Below are 25,587 nucleotides of genomic sequence, written 5' to 3' on the forward strand. Positions count from 1 at the left end.
CTCGCCTCGGACCCGAGCTCTCTTGTTTGTAGTTCCACCACGACTCTTCTCCGTTCCGCACTCTCCTCACCTGACCGACCCGACTCGACCTTTCCACTCTCTTAATTCGCCTTGCGCTCGCATTTTTATAGGCAGGCAGGAGAAGCGTATATGCAAATTTTCGGATCAGAATGACCTCGGGGGCGGAGCCACGCTCGCCTGTTGGTCAGAGGAAAAGGGGGCGTGAACCTCCCCTTATCCTAGAATTTGCATATATCGACTTCACACACACGCGCCTGGAGGCAGGGCTAAGCCGCCCCGCGCCCGCTAATTGGACGGAGGAGAAGTGGGCGTGTAGCGTTCTCGATCCGAATTTTCCCTCGGAAAGGTCGCTATTTGCGCTCGCGGCTCGGTGCGTTCGGCACCGATCGCTGAACGGGCCCGAGACAGCCCGACGTTCAGTGTTCACAGGTGGTGCGGGAATGGCCGTAGAAGGAGAGAGGTGAAGGTGGTGGAGGGTTTTCGGTGGTGAGGGTTGATGGTTATGGTGCCGTTGGGAATGGCGGTGATGCGATGTTTGCGGGATTGAGTTGTGAAGGTAAAGGTCGTGGCTGTTGGCATTGTTGTTGTTGTCTGAGTGTTGGAGCGTGGTTGTAGTTGGTGACGATGGCTGGCGTGGTGGTTAAGGTGGTTGTTGTGTGATCGCGGTTGAGACGTGGTTGGTTCAAAATAAAGATTTAACAGAAAAAATAGCTAACTCAAAGTGTCGCAGCCCGGATGAATCACTTAAATTCCCTCTATACAACGGGTTTGGGCTAACTGCACATGCACCTATCAAGATATCTCACCTATGGTGGTTTGCGAATTTCCACAGCCGTAACAATATATACATATATACATATATACATACCGGGCGTAGTGGCGTGCGCCTGTAATCCGGCTACTCAGAGGCTTGGGTTGGAGGATCGCTTGAGGACAGGCACTCTGTGCTGGGCCGCGCTATGAGAGGGTGTAGGGCAGCCCGGAATCATGGCAAAACCCAATCCTTGTCCCTGTGTCGTAAGAGGTGATCAGGGTTGCGTCAGGAAGGGAATCCGGCGTAAAACCTGTGCCAAATCAGTATGCGGATCATAACGGATGATCCGCTCTGAAGAAGAAGAAGAAGAAGAAGAAGAAGAAGAAGAAGAAGAAGAAGAAGAAGAAGAAGAAGAAGAAGAAGAAGAAGAAGAAGAAGAAGAAGAAGAAGAAGAAGAAGAAGAAGAAGAAGAAGAAGAAGAAGAAGAAGAAGAAGAAGAAGAAGAAGAAGAAGAAGAAGAAGAAGAAGAAGAAGAAGAAGAAGAAGAAGAAGAAGAAGAAGAAGAAGAAGAAGAAGAAGAAGAAGAAGAAGAAGAAGAAGAAGAAGAAGAAGAAGAAGAAGAAGAAGAAGAAGAAGAAGAAGAAGAAGAAGAAGAAGAAGAAGAAGAAGAAGAAGAAGAAGAAGAAGAAGAAGAAGAAGAAGAAGAAGAAGAAGAAGAAGAAGAAGAAGAAGAAGAAGAAGAAGAAGAAGAAGAAGAAGAAGAAGAAGAAGAAGAAGAAGAAGAAGAAGAAGAAGAAGAAGAAGAAGAAGAAGAAGAAGAAGAAGAAGAAGAAGAAGAAGAAGAAGAAGAAGAAGAAGAAGAAGAAGAAGAAGAAGAAGAAGAAGAAGAAGAAGAAGAAGAAGAAGAAGAAGAAGAAGAAGAAGAAGAAGAAGAAGAAGAAGAAGAAGAAGAAGAAGAAGAAGAAGAAGAAGAAGAAGAAGAAGAAGAAGAAGAAGAAGAAGAAGAAGAAGACATATCTACATATATGTATACTGTATATCTGAATCAAACCCCCTAACTTGATGAGGCAGCAGGGCACAGATCGAGTCCTATCACAGCAATTGCTGCATGACCTGTCAGCAACAAGTGTCACCTGCCACATGAGCACATTGTCTCTGCTCCATGTTGAACAGTAACATCCTTGGGCTCCAGTAAGTTTCTGCATCAGAAGAGCCTTTGAAAGATCAATGCCTATTAGGGCGTGGATGGTAGTCAGCAGTACAATAAGAAGATGGCTCAACTCTGTTCTGTTTGCATCACCACCCAAGATCATGATCTCATCTCTGCATGACAATGATGAAGCCACTTTGGCTGCAATCTCTGGCGGAGACTCCAGCACCATGTAAGTGACGGCAGCCTTGCATAGCCTTAATATGTGGCTGCTTTAAGGCATACCCGGCTCGGCCTTGCCCAAGGTCGCAATGGCACTGGCTTTGGCTTCACCAATGTTATGAACACCTTGAGCTTCTACCTGTGCCAGCATTACATGCTGTGATTTTTTTTCTCCCCCTTCCGCAATTTGTTGCATGTAAAAGGATTCCCCTTCAGCTGGGCAGCGGATAGTGGAGACCAGTTTAAATTCGTTACGCATAATGTCTTTCTCCTGACATCTATCTGTTTATGCCACTGAACCACCTCAATCTGGCACTCTTCCTGCCAGATCTTTTGTTATTCCCATGTAGATTGAAGCTCCTAATCCAGCTAAGCATCAGCTTTCTTGATGTTAACCTCCTAGTCAAAGTCTGCTTTCTGAATTTCAAACTTACGTTTGGAGTTCGCAGTTTTGGTACCAGAGTGAAACTTCACATCCAACATCGTGTGTTTTGCATTCACCCTCCATGATCTTTGCATCCCTCTCAGCCTCAGCAACACAAATCTCAGTATCTCTCTTCACCAAGACAAACTGTATCTTACTGAGTGAAGCCAAGTATTCCACATTGTCAAACACATCTTTGATGGTGAAGCTTAAAATCTCAATGCCCATCCTGCCCTACATCTGGCGATGCAACCTCCCACACAAGCTGGGCAAACTGGTCTTTGGCCTGTAATACCACCTCAAGAGTGAATGTCTCAAAGATGGAACAAAGGTGTCCATCAAGGAACAAAGGTGTAATACCACAGTCTTGATCTCTTGGACAGTCTTCCTCAAGAACTGCTCACATGCCAATGTCAGCAACTCCTGCTCTGTCATCACCTTGATCTTTGCAACCCCAGTAACTGTCAATGCCACGCCTTCAGCCGTCTCTACATCCTCACAGTACGGATTCACCATGATGAGTTCTAGGGAAATCCTTTGATACTCTGACACCAGCAACCATACCCAAGCCCAGACAGCAATGACGTATCTTTTGTTATCGGCACCACAGCACCCACCTGAAACCACCAACGCCTCATTTGGTCCCACCGTCGGGCAGTTCCCCAAGCCTGAACCCTGCGAATGACAGTTCAGCTTTGCCCAATACTAGTCTTCATCAACGTTATCCTGAGCCCTTACAAAGCTCCATGCCAATACCTGCATCATATAGAATGACACCAACAAGGATTAGGAAATCTATGACACCATTTTGCGATACCTGCTGGCAATACCAGAGATCACAACAACCGGAGCCACTGCTACAGTTCGAGATACCAACCAAACCATGCCAAACTTTTTCAGCTGATCTATTATTCTTCAACTACGCAGAATACCTGTTCATATGTGACTCCGACTACAAATTCCCTATCATCAAGAGGAACAGCAATAGTCCAAGCAGCCATGCAGAGGCTGCCAGTTGCTCAGGTCCGTCTTCTCTGAGCACGGCATACCTGATCGTGTTGTAACAGATAATGGGCCGCAATTTGCATCCAAAACGTCCACCGACATTGCCAAGAAATGGGGATTTGACCACGTTGCTTCAAGCACTCGCTTCCCGTTCTCGAACGGTTTCCTCAAACGTCAAGTACAGAAAGTTACGAACATTCTTGTCAAAGCCAACATGCCGACATGGACCCTTCACGGCTCCACTGATCCTGTGCTAAACGCCCATCAACCACTTCTTTCCGTCACCTTATGAACTATTAAACCAATACACTTTCACGCCAACCATTCCAATGTGCATCCTCAACATTGCTACAGGGAAGGACAACATCACGTTTCGACTTCAACAACGCCAATATCGGCAAACGACATATTTTGACCAACGTACCGGACCGCAACAATGTAACCTCAACCTGGGTCAGCCTGTTCGTGTCCAGAACAGCAACAATGGACAATGGTTACCAGCACCTGTGATGAGTGCATGCTCAGAACCCTGCTCATAAAATATAACTACCGAGTTGAGAACCACGCTACGCTGGAACTGCCATCATCTGAGGCCATCGCCAAACTACAACCATTGAGCCACCCAAACCACCCTTCCACCGGTGTCGCCTAAACGTGTATGATTCATCGCTCCAAATACATCACCCAGCCATGACCTCCCACCACCGTAAATCATGGCGAAATCTCCAAACAATAACATTCCCACTGGTCAGTGCGCACGTTCTGGCCGTTTGGTCAAGCCACCTTCCCGCTACGGCATGTAGTATGCAAGAAGGGGCGTTAGCAGATCGCTGTCCTTTTTTGTAATTATCATTCTTCTTTTTTGAAGAGGAGGGATGTGAACCACTGAGATATTAATGGATCTTTGCTATTACATGTAATTCTGTACAAAGGTAACTCGTATGTGATTAACTCATGTAATTCTGTGCAACAGTTAAGATTATCATACTCGTTGCTTATTGTACTTCCTCTTCCGGTGAACTGTTCAACACACCTCCTCTGGCAAACAACATTGTCTGCTCGTGGTCATTTGTGTGTGTGCTTTTCCCAGTGGTTATTTAACCTCACTCAGTCCTGATCTATCACAGTAAGGGGGTCTTGGAAGGAATTGAGTGGGAGATGTGATGGTGAGTTTTGGGATTTTACTCTATTTCACATCCTGTATGAGTAACAACGCTCTTGGAAAATAAGTGAACAATAAAGAATGAAAGGTAAACATCTTGACAATGAAATGCTGGGGAAAATGTTGGTGCCCAGTTGGTTCTTCATATTTCAAATTGCTTTGGTTATTATTACCTCTGCCACCGAAGATTAGTGGAGGTCATGTTTTCATCCCTGTTTGTTACTTACGAAATCTAAAGATTTCGTAAGTATATTGATGACTTCCGTCATCTGTTTGTGTGTTTGTGTGTTTGTTTGTAGGCACGATAACTCGAGAACGGAAGAAGCTACCAATGTCAAATTACACCACGTGATTCAGGAGGGTGATGGCTCGTGCTGATTAGATTTTGGTCAAAATGGGTCAAAGGTCAAGGTCACAGTGAGGTCAAACATTCGATTTTTGATGGTTTGGTGCAGAGTCATCGTAGAAACTTCTGGTTTGCGTCGCTACCTTCTCTAGAGACAGCTTTTATTAGACAATGTCAGAGGTCAAGTTGATGATTTCGTAAGTACCCGTCTATGACTGCTTGTTACTTACGAAATCTAAAGATTTCGTAAGTATATTGATGACTTCCGTCCTCTGTTTGTGTGTGTGTGTGTGTGTGTGTGTGTGTGTGTGTGTGTGTGTGTGTGTGTGTGTGTGTGTGTGTGTGTGTGTGTGTGGGTGTGTGTGTGTGTGTGTGTGTGGGTGTGTGTGTGTGCGCGTGTGTTTGTAGGCACGATAACTCGAACAGAAGAAGCTTCCAATGTCAAATTACACCACGTGATTCAGGAGGGTGATGGCTAGCGCTGATTAGATTTTGGTCAAAATCGGTGAAAAGTCAAGATCACAGTGAGGGCAAACATATTTCCGTAAATTCATGTGGAGAAATGGAGTATTTTTGCTTCGGTCGACGTTACGAGTTCGTTTTAACTTCGATTTTAATTTTGTCTTCAGTTTTTGCGATCGCTTAGGACGCTTAACACTCGGTTGTCGAAATTCTGGTAAAAGTCAGATGTTTTGGAGACGTTTTAAGATTGTATAAAAAATATTTCACTCGCTGCGTCACAGCTCGTCACGTGGTGCAGCGCGCTCGAGCAGACGTGTCGTTGAGTCACGTAAAGGTTTTGCGTGTGTGCGCTGACGGTGTTTTCGATAAAGATGGTGTTTAAAAGTCATTTTTTATCCCAATAAAGGTTATCGTCGCATGCCTGACTCGCTAAGCCGTCGGATTATGTAAAGATTGTTGGTGGATGGCCGAATATTACGGTTTTGTGACTTTGATAAAATAATATTAAATAATTGCGTGGAGAAATGGAGATTTTTGCTTCGGTCGACGTTATGATTTTTTGATGGTTTGATTCAGAATCATCGTATAAACTTCTGGTTTGCGTCGCTACCTTCTCTTGAGACAGCTTTTATTGGACAAGGTCAGAGGTCAAGTTGACGATTTCGTAAGTACCAGTCTATGACTGCTTGTTTGTTTGTTACTTACAAAATCTAAAGATTTCGTAAGTATATTGATGCCTTCCATTTCTGTTTGTTTGTTTGTTTGTTTGAAGGCACGATAACTCGAGAACGGAAGAAGCTACCAATGTCAAATTACACCACGTGATTCAGGAGGGTGATGGCTAGTGCTGATTAGATTTTGGTCAAAATCGGTCAAAGGTCAAGGTCACGGTGAGGTCAAATATTCGATTTTTGATGGTTTAGTGCAGATAACTCGAACGGAAGAAGGTACCAATGTCAAATTACACCACGTGATTCAGGAGGCTGATGGCTAGTGCTGATTAGATTTTGGTCAAAATTGGTCAAAGGTCAAGGTCACAGTGAGGTCAAACATCCAAAAAATGATAACTCGAGAACGGAAAAGCTTCCAATGTCAAATTACACCACGTGATTCAGGAGGGTGGTGGCTAGCGCTGATTAGATTTTGGTCAAAATCGGTCACAGTGAGGTCAAACATCCAAAACATTCGATTTTTGATGGTTTGGTACAGAATCATCGCAGAAACTTCTGCTTTGCGTCGCTACCTTCTCGAGAGACAGCTTTTATTAGACAAGATCAGAGGTCAAGTTGACGATTTCGTAAGTACCAGTCTATGACTGCTTGTTAAGTTGTCAAAGACAACTTCTGTCACTTTGTATAGTTAAGTTTGTTTGTGTGTGTGTGTGTGTGTGTGTGTGTGTGTGTGTGTGTGTGTGTGTGTGTGTGTGTGTGTGTGTGTGTGTGTGTGTGTGTGTGTGTGTGTGTGTGTGTGTGTGTGTGTGTGTGTGTTTGTGTTTGTCTGTGCATCGATTTTCTCAGCGGTCCTTGTGTATATGTCCACGAAACATTTTGTCATGAAAGATAATCACCCAAGGACTGAACCTATAAATTTGGGTGAACCTGGATCAAATGATGACGTCACGAAAAATTCACAAAGTTTCAAAAAATCCCAATCATTTACATGGGACGAAATTTCAAAAAATCATTTCTCCGCCATTTCTTGTTCAATTGCTTAGATATTTAATGTGCTTATGTAAGGTCATAATATCTTTCACCCTGCCATGTTTCAACCGGATCGGATCCAGATTGTGACGTCACAAAATGTTTGAAATTTGCATTGAAAAGCCCATTTACATGACAAAAAAATTCTTAAAATTCGAAAGTTTTATATTTTTCGCTCAAACTTTTAGGGAATGTAAAACATACGATTGGCCATTAGCTGACGTAATTTGATCAACTTCCGGTTTGTATTCTGGATCCCATCAGCAAAAATGTGTCATAATTTGGCCATTTTTGAAAGCGCGTATCTCCATCAATTTTTGTGATATGTGGCTCAAACTTGGTGAGAATGTAGTTCAGATATTACTCTTTCATGAGATATCCAGGCCTTCATTGTGACTGTTCCGGTTCAATAGTTCGCCTGACTCCGAAAATTCGTCTATCGCGCTCAGGCACCAATGGCACTATTCTGCAAACGTGATGTATTATTTTGCAGTGCAGGCCAGTTTTATTAACAATGAAAGGCCCTCCACATCGTACCAATCCATTATGACGTTACCATCACGCAGGTGTGTCAATTTTCCGTTTTCATTAAGAATTTTGCTTGTTTTTATGTGGAGGAGGTGGAGGTGATGATGGAGTTTTTGACTTAAACCATTGACATCACATTCCACATTCGAATGGTGTTCATGATGGCAACTGACTGAACTGTAAATGCTGTTTCTTGTGCTGTATCTATGTGACTGTAATGAAGTTATAATAAATTTTCAAATTTATTTGAAGTAAATAAATAATAAACAAATAAATTTGAAGTTATAATAAATTTTCAAACAACTTCGACAACTTCCTCACTCCATGAGTGATTCATTTGTTTGTTTGTCTGTGAGCAGGATATCCCAAAAAGTTGTGGATGGATTCGGATGAAATTTGGTGGAGAGGTTGGGTATGTGACAAGGACAAATTGATTCGATTTTGGCGAAGATCCAAATCAGGATCCAGATCCATTAATTTTTTTTTGTTATTCTTCACCATTGAGTGATCGGGCTAAAACAAATATATAGCACGATATCACAAAAAGTTGTGCACAGATTCAGACAAAACTTAGTGGACAGGTTGGGTGTTTGAGAAAGATCAATTGATTCGATTTTGGTGAAGATCGGAATCCGGATACGACAATTTTTTTTAATTCCCAAGTGATTCTTCACCATTTAATTTCGTCAAATTTAATTTCGTTCACCATAACTTCGTCAAAAATGATCTGATTTACTTCAAACTAAGCATATAGTGAACCTTATTCTATTTGTCACTTATAATCCTACCCATTCCTAGAGTGAAAAATGCATACTTGTGAAGATCGGTAGGGTCCGAAGTTTTGGGGGTCATGGTCATCGGTCAAAATTACAAATTTTCCATGAAAGCTAAAACATGGTTACGAAAATACAACTTTACAGGAAAACGGCTGGCTCAAACACTGTCAAATTGTATCCACAGGTGAGTAATGAACCTCGGATGACCCCATTAACTTTTGGGTCCAATTAGGTCAAAGGTCAAGGTCAGGTCACGAAAAGGTCAAAATCGTTTTTCGCTCATAACTTCGTCAAAAATGGTTTAATTGACTTCAAACTAAGACTAAAATATTCCTTATTCTATTCCTTATAATCAACATTCAGGTTAAGGATGTATCAAATTTAAATTTGATCCCCAAAATAACTTTATGCCTCAAATGGGCGGGATTTGTTGTGCCTGGCACCACTTGTTAACCTCCGCCATCGAAGATCGGAGGTTACTGTTTTCACCCCTTTCTGTTTGTTTATTTGTTTGTTTGTTAACAGTATTACGGAAAAACTCCTCGACGGATTTCGACGAAACTTGGTGGGGGGGTTAGGTATGGTCCAAGGATCATGTCATTAGATTTTGGACTTGGTCCCCCCCCCCAAAAAAATTGTTCGAGAAAATTTTTTTTTTGTTTCTTTGCATTTCCATGTTTTAAGTGATTTCCAACCCCCCCCCCCCCCGCCCCCAAAAAAATTTAGAGAAAATTTTTTTTTTTGCATTTCTACATGTTTTAAGTGTTTTCCACCCCCCCCCCCCCCAAAAAAAAAAAATTGTTAGAGAAAAAAAAAAATTTGCAACTTTTTAAACAAAATTTCGATTTCTTTTTTTTTTTGCATTTCTACATGTTTTAAGTGATTTCCAACCCCCCCCCCCAAAAAAAAAATTGTTGGAGAAAAGAACTATAACTCTGTCAGCACTGTTGACGTCATATTTAATGACTAAGATATAAGGTTCACTTGAGTGACCCAGTAGTATTGGCGGTGGAGGTTTTGCACTCTCCCGAGTGCTCTCCCTCTAGTTAATCCTGTTTTTGTTTTAAAAAAAACACTTGATGGATTAAACATTTATTTTAATTACCAATTACAACTGTGATAGTGCCTGAAAATGACAAACCACAAATCGCAAAAAGAATCCAGCTTTAGAAATATACAACTGTTTTGTTTATACTATATTCCCTGTTTATCACTGATGCACAGCTCAGTAGATTGGAAAATATAATTTTTCAGGAGTCTCATTAGATGCAATTCTCATTTCAGAGAGAGCAATTCACATTATATTCTGGCAGATAATTCACTAGCCAGATATTTGGGTGGCTGTAGCTTAAGATAATTGTGTTGTAGGGAGGGTCCATTCAGATTTTAACATTATCACCCTCTCATTTTGTTCCAATTCTGAATAAATAATTCACACCAAATTAAATCCTTTTTTTTTTCTTTCTTTTTTTTACCATTTCAGGGTTTCTCAATGAAGTTGAAGTTTTACCTTGTGGCTCACATTATAGCTGCATATTCTGAATCTGGTGAACCTTTATTGGTGGCATTCCTCCCTGTGGAGTGCAATTTATAGCACCAACAGCAGCGTAGCAATATGCAAGATGGATGACCAGGGTATTATATTCCCTCAAGATCTGGATGTTTCAGAGACAGTTTGATTGGCCTGAGCAGAGAGGACTCAGTGACATCTCTATCTTTGCTGTTTGAGTGTACCTTATGGCATGGTTCACTGCTGCTCATGCCATTTCTGCTCCTCATAATGACCTTAACTTCCAACAACATATTATTAAGAAGTAGAAGGTGAATTCTACCCTTTCAAAATCTGCATTTTCGAAACTTTTTGGATATATATGATATGTCAATGAGGATTCACTCATTGATTTGGCATTCTTTGATTCAGCTATATCCAGTCAAAACAAGCAATGGTAAAGGGACTAAATTAAAAGGAAGGCATAGATAAACCTCCAAAGTGCATCCAGCTGAATATTAGGAAGTCTGAGGGCAAGGCAGGTGAATATTTTGTCACAAAGACATTATTTACAGGATGAGTAAACCCACTCCCGATGGGAGTGACAGGAAGAGTCATGCTGTTTTCCTCTCTGGAGCATATAGATTGCAGTAGATCTCGGCTCAGGTCTGTTATGGTCTGTGGTGTACGGGATAAGCACAGAATGCCTCAAGGATGTAGAGATTCCTCCAGATTTCTTTCAGTTTGGTGTTAAACAGCTGCAGCGACTGTTTCAAAATGTAATCGTACGTATTTGTGGTTCATATAAATATTTTTACTTCTGGTAGGCTTGCTCCATGAAATGCCATGATAAGCTATTGATGTTGACATGGCATTTGTCAAAGGAGGAAAAACCCCTTGGGTACAGGAGATATTATTGGTGTTAATATTGTTTTGTAATAACATTAATATTATGATATTATCATTATTGTAGTGCCTGGTGTTGGCTTAATGGTTAGGGTGGTGGACTTGGGATCCTAGAATCCTGAGTTGCAATCCCACTTTTCTGTTGAATTAATATCAGGTGGGGTTGACTGCCTGTCATCCTTCTGAGGTCAGAAAAATGAGTGCCAGCTTGCTGGTATCCTGTGCTAGAGTAGTGACTTGTCCAGAATTGTGTCCGATAGCCAAGGAGACTGCTTAGGCAGCATCAACACTCTGCACAGAATATGGTCCTGATGGATGGAATGGATGGATCATTTTTGTTGTTATTTCTTTTGTTATTAGAAGTGCCCTTGGAAAAATGTCACAATCAGCTTTCTTAACATAGATATACACCCTCATATCGATTTTGCCAAAGACAGAAAACCCCCTTGGAGAGGGCAGCAAATGGAGTCGTGACAACCTCCATCATGTGGCCCTTTGTCCCCCTGTTAAGTTTGGTTGAGATTGGATAAGTAATGACCGTGGTAATGTATCGCGGTCAAAAAACAGTCAGACAGACAGACAGACAACAAATTGCCTGTTTTAGTGAGACATTTTGAGGACATGAAACAAAACCCAGGCACGGATCCATAATTTTAGGTTGGTGGGTGGAAGGGGGGTTGCGGGGGGGGGTGCAAAAAATTGGCATTGCACTGAAAAATATAATTTGCCGAGCAGAGCAAGTGAACCTTTTTTGTGGGTGTTTCATTTTGTCATAAATTATGAAGATAATTATGATAAATACAGACAAAGAATGCTCTAATATACAGTATTTGAATATATATATATATATATATATATATATATATATATATATATATATATATATATATTTGTACTGTACTCCAATCAAAAAAACTTTGGCTCAAAGCTCAACATTTATTTCATTTCTTGTCTCATCATAAAAATTCTAGGGTAGATAAGCTCAGCATGTACGTAGTCTACCAAGACTCGGCCTTCTTCCCAGCTTAAGGAAGGCTTCTGTGTTGTGACATTGGCAGTCTTCCATTCTCTCAGTATTATGCCAGGTCTCTATTTCTAATTGCTAGTAAAAAGATCTGCTCACCGTTTTCGCCCTTTGACCCAAGTTATTGAGTAAAATATGTCATTGAATTCTGCCAACCTTCCCTAATTATTGTTGGAGAGCCTTGGGTCATTCTGTGCCAACTCGCCTAAATTTCAAAAACCTCCCCAGGTCACCTCCTCAGATTTTGCTGGAAAAAATCTTAAATGTAGATCTATATGGCTCTACCCACCATGCAAAAGATTAGCTTTCAATTCCTCATAGTTTTAAAAATATCTATCTCTAGAGACCTTTGAAATTTGGCCCTAAAAATGCCAAATGTGAAAAAGCTTTTTTTTTTCAACTTCAGGGGCTTATAATTTTATAATGGACTCCTCTAGAAAAGTAATATTGCAAATATTTACGAATTGGCATCAAAATTTTTCAATTATGGCATCAGATAGCCTCTGGGATGCATATTCCTCACTCTATAGGAAGCTAAAAATTGCTTTTGGGCCAAAACGAGCTAAAATAAGGTGAAACTATAGTAGCCCTCCTGAAAATAGGAACAACTTAGAATTTTTTCCTCATAACACAGTGATTATCGGGTCATTATCTATCCATAGATGCATTTTTGTTGGGATAATACAGTTAGGTGATGAATTATAAAAGTTTTACCATAAGCCTTTGCCTCTGAAGGCTATACAATGGACCAATTTTGTCCCCTGGTTTGACCATGTGGCTAGGGGTTTACGATCTTAATTTTTTTTCTAAAGATTGCCTCATATAAGATGTGTCTACTCACTGAATAATTTTATCCAACGCCCATGGCTTCATATTAAAATAAATTTTTATTTACATGCACGTTTTTTATAATTATTCACTTTTTTCATATTAATGAGCTTATAAATCTGAAACTGAACACTCTAGCAAAGTGATACTGCAGATATTTATAAACTGGCATATGAAATTTAAGGATCTGTTTTCAGAATGCCTGATAAATGCATGTGTTTCTATCTGTAGGAAGTTGAAAATGCCACTTTGACCAAAAATGGTGAATATGCAGGGGCATTAACTGAGGTTATTTAAGTTACAACTTAGATTATTCTTCTCATAAATTAATAATTATAAGTACATATTTTTATTCAAAAATAAATTCTTGTAATGATAATCCAAACATATGCTTGGGTTTTAATTTTAAAAACATGTCCTACAGTTCTCTATTTGAAGTCATTAGTTATGACATACACCACGAGATGGAGTAATGGTCTGTCAAAACACTAGGAGCAGCACAGTCAACCTGTCTGTCAATTTGTCTGTTTCCAACGGAGGAAACGGAGGAAACAAAGGAAATGGATGCAGAAAAACCTGGGCCCAGTGGCACAAGTTTGACAAGTAGATGCACTGTTGGAACCAAATTAGACCAGGAGTGTTACAAGACCTATTATAATACAAGGAAGGTTGGGCTAAAACAAGTTGCTGCTTTGGAGGGGAAGTCACAAGAATTGATTTCATGGAGATCAGGAATTACTTAAAAATTACTAATATTCATTGTCTCTGTATATCTGTAAATAAAAAAGCTGCTACTCAACTAATCAAATTTGTTCTAATTTATAATTTGCAATCACTTATGAAAGTAATCATTAGCATGTATTTATGAATAAATAACATCCTTATCACTAATGTCTAATAAGAAGCATAATTTAGCCTCATGCGCACCCCTGCAAGTTCACCTTGTTTTGTACCAAGTGGGCCAAATTGCCATATTTGGCTTCCTAAAACTAGGAGTATGTGCTTTCTCGAGACATTCTGAAGCCACAATCTGAAATTTTGTATACCGGTTTATAAAATTCTGCAGTAACTCTTTCCTGGATAGTTCCATTTCAGATTTATAAACTTCTGAATATGAAAAAAGTGAAATATTATTAAAAAAAACGTGCATGTAAATAAAAATTTATTTTACTATGAGGCCATGGGTGTTAGATATAATTATTCGGTCAATAGACACATCTTATATGAGGCAATCTTTAGAAAGAAAAAAAAATGAAGATCCTAAACCCCTAGCCACATGGTCAAACCAGGGGACAAAATTGGTCCATTTTAGAGCCCTCGGAGGCAAGGGCTGATGTTAAAACTTTTATAATTCATCACCTAACTGTATTATCCCAGCAAGAATGTATCTATGGATAGATAGATAATGACCCTATAATATAACTGTGTTATGAGGAAAAAATTCTAAGTTGTTCCATATTTTCAGGAGGGCTCCTATCGTTTCACCTTATTTTAGCTCGTTTTGGCCAAAAAGCCATTTTTAGCTTCCTATAGAGTGAGAAATATGCATCCCAGAAGCTATCTGATACCATAATTGAAAAATTTGGATGCCAATTAGTAAATATTTGCAATATTAGCTTTCTGGAGGAGTCCATTATAAAATTATAAGCCACTGAAGTTGGAAAAAAAATGCGTTTTTCATATTTGGCATTTTTAGGGCCAAATTTCAAAGGTCTCTTGAGATAGATATTTTTTAAACTATGAGGAATTGAAAGCTAATCTTTTGCATGGTGGGTAGAGCCATATAGATCTACATTTAAGAATTTTTTCCAGCAAAATCTGAGGAGGTGACCTGGGGACCCTTAGGTGAGTTGGCACGGAATGACCCCCTTTTGTTCATCTCTTTTACTGGAAGGCATGGAAAAGTGAGTAAGACGTTGGCATTCTGTATTTATATCGTGTATTAAAATTATTGATAAACACGCCATCTAATGGTTTTATCTCCCAACACTTTTGGAATTGCCACTTAACGAAGTGGTGATGAAGTTTGGACCTGTTTGAGATGGTTTATAAGCTGATGGATCAGCAACATCTTGGAACTGAAGAGCTTCCAAGCTTGATGGATTCACCTTGTAGAGTGAACACTTTCAACAACTGTACATGTTATGTTCCTGCTCGCTGAATTTGAAGACTCTACCATGCCCTCGTAGTATCAGGAATTTTATCGACCTTGTGCTGTTGGAAATACGCTTCACTTTGAGGTGATGTCCTTTGTGGCGAAATTGAGGAAACCGATTAAACAGCAACAACCGATATCGGTAGTGTCTGGCAAATAGTTTTCTCAACGGTAGCCATATATCCTGACAAACCTGCACAATGAAAGTTCCAGAAAGGCTTCGGTGCTGATTTAATGACCAGAATATAATTTAGTGTTTTTGTTTATCATTCTTCATGTCTTCCTTTCACAAAGCTCTCCATTGTAATTTTAATGCATCATCTGTATGGATATGTTGATGTCAGTTCATTCATGATTGCAACACTGAAGAAGATGGAAACATTAGTTAACAAGAAGAGCACTTGGGAGAGCACATACCTCCGCCACGTAATTCCTGATCCACGAGAACATATCGGGCCCAATACATTTTTGAAATATCAGGGCCAAAACGATATATAGCATATCTCCCAATGGTGTAGAATCACTTTAAAAATTAAACAATTCTCATATCCAGGTCCGAATTCGGATCTTCACAAAAATCAAATCAATTCGTCCTTGCCACACCTGTCCACCAACTTTCGTTGGAATCCGTCCACAACTTTTTGATATATCATGCTATATATTGGCTTAGCACGATCTCTCAATGGTGAAGAATCACTTTAAAAATTATCAGATCTGGATCCGGATTCGGATCTTCACCAAAATCTAATCACTTCGTCCTTGTCACACACCCAACCTGTCAACAAAATTTCATCCGGATCTGTCCACAACTTTTTTGAGATATCCTGCACACAAACAAACAAACAAACAAGAACATGTCGTGCAGAGCACGACACTTGCAAGATCCATAAAACAAATTTCACCTCAAAAATAATTGGTGGTTGAATTCAATGACCAAATATTCAACTTCTCTTCAAATTTCAAGTGAATCAGATGAAAATTGTCAATTTTAGAAATTTGGCCTATGTTGACCTTCTAGCCTATGTGGACCTCCAAAATAATTGGTGGTTGAATTCAGTGACTTGAAATATATATCCTCTTCAAATTTCAAGTCAATCAGATGAAAATTTCGGATTATAGAAATCTCACTCAAGTTGTTGAACTTTTGGTCAATGTAGACCTCAAAAATAATTGGTGGTTGAAATGAGTGACCTGAAATATAAATCCTCTTCAAATTTCAAGTCGATCTGATGAAAATTGAGGATTTTATAAATATCATCCGCAGTAAATTGTTGACCTTTGGGCTATGTTGACCTTTTGACCTCAAAAACAATAGGCTTCTTCCTTATGACAAACTCTACCATGTGGTGAAGTTTCATGAAGATCGGTTTAAAATTGTGACCTGCAGGTGACAAACAGACAGACAGAATAACAAAATTGACTAACCAATATATTTTTTTAATCTTCGATTTTGCAAATAACAAGTGGACAGAGAGGGGTGAAAACATAACCTCCTTCACCTTCGTTGGTGAAGGTAATAAGGGTTAATAAACAGGCTAACCCAAAGTCAATATAATATGGAAGATAGCTCACTGTTGGCCCAACAAATTTGCCATTGTTGCGCCAACGTGTATTTTTCTGGGAATGATGTCGAGCAAATGGAAGGTCAGAAAAGCAACTATACACAGTTACAAGTTGCTCGGTATCCTGGAGAAGGTTGGTTTTAGTGCGATCCAACTTCGATATCTATATTGTATAGATGGAAAAAGGACTGATTTTTTTTTTTCTTTTTGTGAATAAAAACAATCATATAGCCTGTCTCTATATTATGTACAAGCAGGGGTATACAGCGCTGCACAGATGGGTTGGGCTTTTCCCAGAAATGGTTTCGGGACATGTTGGACATTGGAAAGCTATGGAGTTATTGGCCTTATGGTGGTTACCTTTTTGCCTGTGGGCCGGCAGCAGCACCGCCTGACCCCAAATCTCGATATACACTTTATGGCAGCCTTTGGTGGCCTCAAAACGGACATCAAGGTCAACATGTGGTAACTTAAAACTTTGCCCAGATTCTGAAGTACCTACACCCAAAAATTTTGGGCCTCTAGGTGCTATGGTTTGGCCATGAAAGAATAACATACAAATGCACAAAACACTTGAAAATATTTATGTAGATTTAAAGTGCCTTGCTTGTGGTCCTGGATGCAGACACGAGGCCACAGAAGTCAATTACTGCTGTGTACAATTTCCCTAACCACATTGGTCAAAGGGTTTTTTTATTTTCTCTCTCACTGTTATCTGCGCAGAAATAATAGGTACACGAATGAGTACAAGGCAGGTGCCTGCACGTTCAGTTGACCGCATAATACAGGCTTTTTCTGTCCTGACAGGAGATGTTATTTTCATCATGAAGGGGGCAGTAGAGGTGACTCTTGTAGCATATTCACTTGAAATTATTTTTCTTGGATTCAATCTTCAATCAAGTTCTTTCGAACAAAAAAAAAAAATCCTTGCATAATAAGGATAAGTTAGTCAGATTTCCAACTGACTGAGAAATACTACATGTGGTTGTCAACAAATTTTTCACTTTGTGTGCTTAAATTAAAATTACATATGAGGAAGCAATCAATGCAACTTACTGACTTTCCCAATATGTTTTTTAGGAGGCAGATGTCTCTGCTTAATGATTTCATGTGTTTGCAACAATTTGCTGTTTAGTCTTTCATTATGTGGTCTGTTTTTTTGGAGGTTTTTTTCCTATATCCGATGTTTGTTGTTACCTTTGCCACCGAAGGTGGATGTAGGTTATGTATTCACCCCTGTTTGTTTGTCTGTTTGTGAGCAGGATATCTCAGATTATGAACCGATTTGGATGAAACTTGCTGGACAGTTTAGGTGTGTGACAAGGACAAATTGATTCGATTTTGGTGAAGATCGGACCCGGAGTTTGCTAGGAATGTCCTTTTTTTTTTGTATACCTTGGTCGAGGCTCGTATGAGAGCTAACACACAACTCACAGTAAGGAGGCATGAGACAAGAGGGGCGGGAGTGGAAGGGACAAAACATTGGGGAACAGACACATTAGGTGAACTGTGGAAGGGAGAGGGATGGGGATGGGACGGGGAACATGGCGAGGGGAAGATGGACATTAAAGGGACTTTCAGGAAGGAAAGCAGGAGAATTGAAGGAAGTGGGCTTGGGTGGATTATCGGGGGTAGAAAAGATCGAGGATTTGGATGGGGGAAGATAAGAGGTGGTGGTGAACAGCTGTTTTGAAAGCCTGGAGGGAAGAATGGGAAAGAATAGAGTGAGGAAGTTTATTCCAAAGGCGGGAAAAAAGAGGAATGAAAGAGTGAAGATGAGCAGTGATTCGTGATTTTGGTAGTTTTACCAGAAGGGGGTTGTTGGCGGACCTTGAGCGCCCTGTGGAAATGTGGTTGGGACAAATCACAGAGAGAGCAGGGGGGCAAGGCTGGAGAGGAGTCGGTAGAAGACAGAAAGACCACCGACCAACCTGCGGTGATTGAGTGAGAGGCCCAAAGACTCAGCTTCATTGCGGGAGATGCCAATGATCTTAAAAGCCCTGGTTTCGACAGCGTGAAGTCGAGAAAGGTGGGAGGCAGGAGCACCAGCCCAGAGGGGAGAGCAGTACTCCATCAGGCTACGGACAAAAGCTTTGTAAGTGGTCAGGAGCTCAAGAGGGCCGAGGAAGGACTTTGCACGACGGAGGATTCCCAGTCGGCGACTGGCTTTTGAGGCAAGGTTGGAAATGTGACTTTCCCAGGAAAGGTCATGGCAGATAGTGAGACCCAGAAGCTTGAAAGAAAAGACTTCTTCCAGAGGATTGTTGAGAAAGTGGATGGGGGGTTTTGTAAACGGTCCTTTCGAAGAGACATAGTGAGAGTGTGAGATTTGTCTGGATTGAAAGACATGTTCCACGTGTTGGACCAGTTTGTGATTTTATCCAGATCTGCAGTGAGCGAAGAAGCTGCTGCTTGCCGGTCTGAGGGATGACAGATGGTACGGCAGAGGGTGGAGTCATCGGCAAAGAGAAATAGAGGATTTTCCAGAGAGTCCGAGAGATCATTGATGAAAACCAGAAAAAGAACAGGGCCCAGAACGCTACCTTGAGGAACTCCAGCCTGCACAGGAAGAGGGGATGAAAGAACTCCATTTAGGGCCACACGTTGACTGCGACAGGAGAGGAAGTCTGCGAGCCATGAGTGGAGATGGCCTTGAATACCATGGGAAGAGAGTTTGGTGAGTAGGGCAGGGTGCCAGACTGTGTCAAAAGCACGTGATATGTCCAGGGATACGGCTCGGATTTCCTGTCTGGCATTGAGGACCTCCATCCATTGATGGGAGAGCAGTAGCAGCATATCTAGGGTAGAGTGACCTGGTCTGAAACCAAATTGATGATTGGAAATCAAGCCATTGGAGAAGAGGAAGGATTTCATGTCTGAAGCGATGATGGATTCCATAACCTTGCTGATGATTGGGAGAAGGCTGATTGGTCTATAGTTACAGGGATCTGTTTTTGCACCTTTTTTATGCAGGGCAGTGATGTTAGCAGATTTCCAAGCAGATGGCAGATGACCTTGGGAAAATGAGAGGGTGAATAGAACAGAGAGAGGGTGAGCAAGAGCAGAAGAGCAGGCTTTGAGGACACGTGGGCTGATGCCGTCTGGACCGGTTGCAGAATCTGACTCGAGGTTTGAAAGCAAGCTCTCCACCTTGTCAGGAGAAAAGGATACAGAGTCCAGGGACAGTTGGGTGCGACTGGGTAAAGTGGGTAGAGATAGTGATGGGTTTGGGACACAAGATTTAGCTGCAAACACCGAGTTTAGACATTCAGCTTTATCACGTGTGGAATCAGCAGTGCGGCCATTTGAGGTAAGGGAGGGGATGGAGGGGGAACATACACCAGAAACAGATTTGATTAAACGCCACCAGGATTTTGAGGAGGGAGAGAGGTTTGAGAGTTCAGACTTGAGATGAGAAAGATGTTGTTTTCTGGCTCTCCTGAGGGTAGCTACACACTTGTTCCGAGCTTTGTGGAAAGAACTGAGATTGCCCTCAGTTGGGTTTGCTTTCCATGAGGCAAAGGCAAGTTGTTTCAGGACAACTGCCTCGCCACAAGCTTCAGTAAACCAAGGGCGGGAGGAAGGGTAAGACAACTGAACACGAGAGGGGATAAATCTGTGCATGAGGGAGAGCAAGTTTCTTTGAAAGAATTCCCAGGATGAGTTGATGTTTGAGAAAGTAGTGATAGGAGACCAGTCTGTAAGTTTGATGGCTGCTCGGAGACCCTGCCAGTCGGCTTGAGTGAAATGCTTGAGTGAAATGCCAGACTCGACGGCGGTGAGGTGGTTCTCTGATAACAGCCAGAGAGATGTCCACTTTAACAAGGACGTGGTCAGAAGAACCAATTGGAGCGAAGGAAGAGCAGCAGATATTGTCAGGGAAATTTGTCAAAATCAGATCCAGAAGAGATGGAGTACCATTGGTAATTATATTTTGGTAATTATACTTTGACAGTATAATAGTCATAAGCTATTAAGTCTGCTGAGGTTTCTCAGTGAAGTAAGTCGATTGAAAGATAATTATGCATTAGATGGAATTTACTGAATAGTTTGAGGTTACATTCTTTTTTAACTTCCAGTAGGTATACAGACCAGCGACTCTAAGCCTATACACCGCCCGTGTAGTGAAACCTCGCCACAAAAATGCATATAACTTGAAATTGCATGAATATCGATATTTGTGGATCTCCACATGCACTGTTTGGGCCCAAGAGCTCTCACAAGAGCTATCATTCAGCATTATATGTGCTGTGGTCACAAAGTTTACTCCGTTCAGACACAATCACGCAACTCACATTTATATGGGTACTAGCAGTTGTTGCGAGGGAATTTATTTCCAATAGAGTGTGGAATATATACAGAGTTTGACAGAAATGTCCTTTGACAGCATAATGGCAGGGGCCTACGGAAATTCCACGTAATATAAATTGTGACTGAGTCCTCAACCCCTTCCCCTCTTCCCAGCCCCAAATCCTCAATCACAAGTCTTCAAGCCCTGCTCGCAAACCCCAAGTCATCTTGTCCCACTCCCAAGTCCTCAACCCCCCTCTCCAAGCCCAATGGCTTCAATCCTCCTCCTGCCCTCCACACTCCAAGCCTTCAAAGACAGACAGCCACACATAGATATATAGAAAGGTAGACACACACATACATAGACACACACACAGATAGATATTGTTACCGTTGTCGAAACCACATGCCTCTAAGGCAATGGCATCCATCATACAGTGGTCCCCAGACAGTTATTTCATTAATATACGTGCAGTTAGGCCTTTCCCTCATGTCTAATGGATCAAATGGAGCGAAGTGCGTTGTGTGGATCTCATAGTTAGGTCTGATTATATCTCTATCTTCATTCCAACTTTTTTCCTCTTATTCCTGAAATAAATCCAAGCAGGCACCACACCCAGACAGCCGCTTCTGAAAACCACAGCAACATCCTCCACGGTATGAATGTTCTCGCAGAGGCAAAAGGAATAACCAACTAAACGATGGGAAAAAAACAACCTCAACAACCTCCACCGCAGGATTGTACGGAACGCACATGGCGTGCCATTTCATCCAAATCTCCATCTAGTAATTATATCTATCCTCTTTTCAACCCTGATTTATATCCAATCCTTTCCTTCAATCCATCGCACAGTACGGGGCACGAATAGCGCACCTCTTCATTCGGGTCTGCGCATGGGTTTACAATAACATCTTACCGTCGATCTTCGCTCGCCACTGCAGCCACCGGTGTCTCCCGCAGACGATGGAGGTCTTCTCGCGCCTCCGCCTCGTTGCAGCTGCCACCAAACAGAGGCATGCTGTATGGTCCAGATCGCTCGGGCCGCATGGCATACCACGGAACTAGCGCATTGACCAGTGCGAACCGCGGGTCGCCGTGGGTGCCCGGGCGGGCATGCGGGGCTGACGCGCCCCCCGGCCGGTCGCTGGGGCACAGCCCAGGAGTTCGGTGCAAGCCGATTCATATCAAGGGGTTCGGAGCAAGACAATTTAACAGCCCCGCGATCTCTCGGCGGATGTACAATGATGCCACTTCCGGCCATGGTGGCCCGGCCGTGCTGTGGCCGGGGCCCAATCAGAGCACCCGACTCAGGTGACAATACATCGCTTCGGGGCGGCGCCGCGTCCTGCCCCGCAGGGCCTATAAAGGATGGGTCGCGAAGCCATCCGTGCTTCTGCTCCTGCGCTTGCTCTTCCTCTGTCTGGCCTGGGATCGATCTCTGCATTCGCCTGCTGCTCCGCCTTATTGTTTGCCACTCCGCCCACTCGCTCTTGATCTTCACCTCCCTATCTGTGGAATCCATACATTCGCCGTCTGGAACCGCCAACTATATCTGCTTGCTTCTCGATCTTTGACTTTGCGTGCTGACTCCGTCCTTCCACCGCCAACCTGCCTGCTTCTCGCCGCTGGCTCCACCATACCCGCCTGGCTCTGCCTACCGCCCTTCCTCACACCAAATGGCCTCAGCCCTTCTCTGGATCGGTGCACGCACTGCGCCGACATCGTAATCAAGCAGGAGACAACATGCCAACCCTCGAACTGGGATCGCTTGGCGGAGCATCCCCCAAAACATACTGAGTAGCACGGTCAGTCAACCATGCAAGGTATTACGAGACCGTTAGCCTCATCTCCTTTCCTTTTATGAGATTAACTCCTCTTCATCGGTGTGTGTGTGTGTGTGTGTGTGTGTGTGTGTGTGTGTGTGTGTGTGTGTGTGTGTGTGTGTGTGTGTGTGTGTGTGTGTGTGTGTGTGTGTTGGTGCCTGTCCTCGCTTAGGTTAAGAGTGCAGAAGAATTATATCGGGATAAGTCTGCTCTGTGTCTGCTTTAGTAAGTTGCTTGTTTTGTTGTCGCACCTCACATTTCCTTCTATCCCTGCTTGCACACAACAATAAATCTATTCACGTTGCCACATATTTTTCCTCACCTGCCTGTAATAAATGCTTATGTCGAAATATTCCCAGCTCGTTTTTGTCTTTTCTTTCATTGATCCAGCATCGTCCGTATCCTAGCCGAGCCAGGACTTTATTCCCAACAATCCGTTCCTTTTAGCCGGTACATTCCTTGGCAGTGTCGCTCGACTGCAGGTGATCCGGTTCGGACAAGATATACCGAGGGCGTGTCCCCCGGTAATTAGGTCACGTGATTATTTTTAGGTAACCAAAATTAGACGGAGGACCCTAAGTCACGTGGTTGAGTTATTGTCATTCACGTTCGGTTAGCGACCTGCCGCGTCACGGAGTTATCCGTGTGCGTTGGCCTGCGATTCCGGGGAGTCTGGTGGGAACCCAAGATAGCTTCCCCCCCGAGTGGTCTTCTCACCCGACCCCCGGCCACAACAACAATATATATATATATATATATATATATATATATATATATATATATATATATATATATATATATATATATATATATATATATATATATATATATACACATAGATAAAGAGATAGACAACAAACACACAGATAGACAGACACAGATATATAGGATAGACAGAGACACAGAGATAGATGGATAGACAGATAGACACACAGATAGATGTAGCCATACACTGACAGATAAAACAGACACAGATAGATAGATAGATAGATAGACAGACACACAGACAGATGGATATATACATAGACACACAGATAAATAGAGAGATAAACAAACACACTGATAGACATACATAGATAGACACGCACATATAGATAAACAGACACCCACACTGCTCACATGCCCATAAAAAGAAAGTGGAAGCATTAGTGAGGAGTCTGAGGTTCCGTTTGTAAGTGGATTCATTAATTTCCGATATTATGACGTTTTCATAATGGAAAGGAAATTATTCATTGGATGGAATTGACAGAATTATTTGTGGTTATATTTTTTTTTTTTTTAACTTCTGGTAGGTGTGTAAACCAGCGACTCTGAGCATATACACCACATGCACAACAAAAATGAATATAACTCGAAATTGCATGAATAACAATATTTGAAAATCTCTGCATGTACTGTCTGGACCCAAGAGGTCTGAATTGAGGTATCATTCAGCATTGTACGTGCTGTAGTTACGATGTTTACCTCATTCAGACACAATCGGACAACTTGCATTGATATATAGACTAGGAAATCACCTGGTTCCATTGGGGCTGTTGTAAGGGAATAAGTTCCCAATAGAGTGTGGAAATTTTGAGTTTTCTAGGGTTGTCCTTTGACAGCATAATAGTAACTAACTGTTAAAACTGCTAAAGTTTCTCGGTGAAGTAAATTGGTGGAACGTCAATTATACGTTAGAAAGACTTGAATAAATCTTTTGTGGTTCTATTTTTTTTTTTACTTCCGGTAGGTGCGTGAACCAACAACTCTGAGCCTACACACCACCAATGTGTGCAACAAAAATGCACGTAACTCGAAATTGCGTGAATATCAATATTTTTAGACCTCTGCATGCACTGTTCCGACCCAAGAGCTCGTAAATGAGGTATCATCCAGCATTGCATGCCTGGTGTTGGCTTAATGGTTTGGGGGTGGCAGGCTTGGGATTCTAAGGTCCTAAGTTCAAATTGTGTGCCATTGAATTGACACCTGGTGGGGTTGACTCAGCCTGTCATCCTTCTGAGGTTGGCAAAATGAGTTCCAGTTTGCTGGGATGATTGAGCCATTTGAGTATTTTGTGTTGGAGTGGTGACCTGTCCAGAATTGTACCCATTAGCCCAGGAGACTGTTTTGGCAGCACCAATGCTCTGCACAGAGTATGGTCCCAATGGATGAGATGGGATCCAGCATTATATGTGCTGTGTTTATGATGTTTACCCTGTTCAGACACAATTGGACAACTTGAATTTATAAAGAGATATATGGATATAGAATATATCTATATATAAGTAGCAAATCATGTGAAAGTTTTCTTTCATGCAAGAGGTCATCTGGTTAACAATATGACAGAAATATTGACCATCCTCCCCACCTCATATGTTCCTGTCATGGGTCTTCTTGCCTCCCCTCACTCAAATTTATTTTATTTTGCTCCCCAATCGTGCCACACCTCTTTTCTTCTTTCTTTTTACTCTTTCCTTTTTTACAGTTTCTTCCTTCTTCCGCTTACATGCATACATAATATATGTCTCCTTGTTCTGTATGAAGTATAAACTATTCCACAACCATTAGACATTGGAAATGAAAACATCCTGTGCCTCTTTTTTACTAAAATATGCCTCTGATGCCTTTAACCATTATCACATACAGGAGTGCAGTGTGGGGTGCAGCCCTGGCCCACAGCACAATATGTTATAATTTTTAATGCGGTGGAGCCACCCTGTAGTTTCAGATGAAACTGACCCTGTCACTTTAACATTCGATCTGAGCTTCATATTTACATTTGATATGATCATTTGTTTTTGTATTCCTCGAGTATATATTTGCGGAGAACACGTTTTACTGGAAGAGCGAAATTGTATTGATATAAAACAGGAATATGTTGTGAAATGCTTAATGAACCTCAGCGTTCTTTCATTATTTCTCCGACTCCCTGTGCTTACGTCTTGGCTTTGCATGCGTCAAACGCACATCGCTTACA

General features: G+C 41.7%; 1 protein-coding gene, 1 long non-coding RNA gene and 1 pseudogene across 4 annotated transcripts in view; 1 reads left to right on the top strand and 2 right to left on the bottom strand.

Moving 5' to 3' along the window:
* The window catches only part of LOC147031049 (flotillin-2-like), a 27,513-nt pseudogene extending 5,447 nt beyond the window's left edge, over window positions 1-22,066 (bottom strand).
* Window positions 1-25,587, top strand: part of ATP1A3 (ATPase Na+/K+ transporting subunit alpha 3) — a 229,455-nt gene that overhangs the window by 59,857 nt on the left and 144,011 nt on the right. The window lies entirely within an intron of this gene.
* The window catches only part of LOC147031048 (uncharacterized), a 109,054-nt gene that overhangs the window by 5,712 nt on the left and 77,755 nt on the right, over window positions 1-25,587 (bottom strand). The gene's annotated exons all lie outside the window — the stretch shown is intronic.

The sequence above is a fragment of the Eptatretus burgeri genome, chromosome 3, assembly GCF_056783735.1.
Source record: "Eptatretus burgeri isolate ZD-2024b chromosome 3, Ebu_testis_v1, whole genome shotgun sequence".
Classification (NCBI taxonomy): Eukaryota; Metazoa; Chordata; class Myxini; order Myxiniformes; family Myxinidae; genus Eptatretus; species Eptatretus burgeri.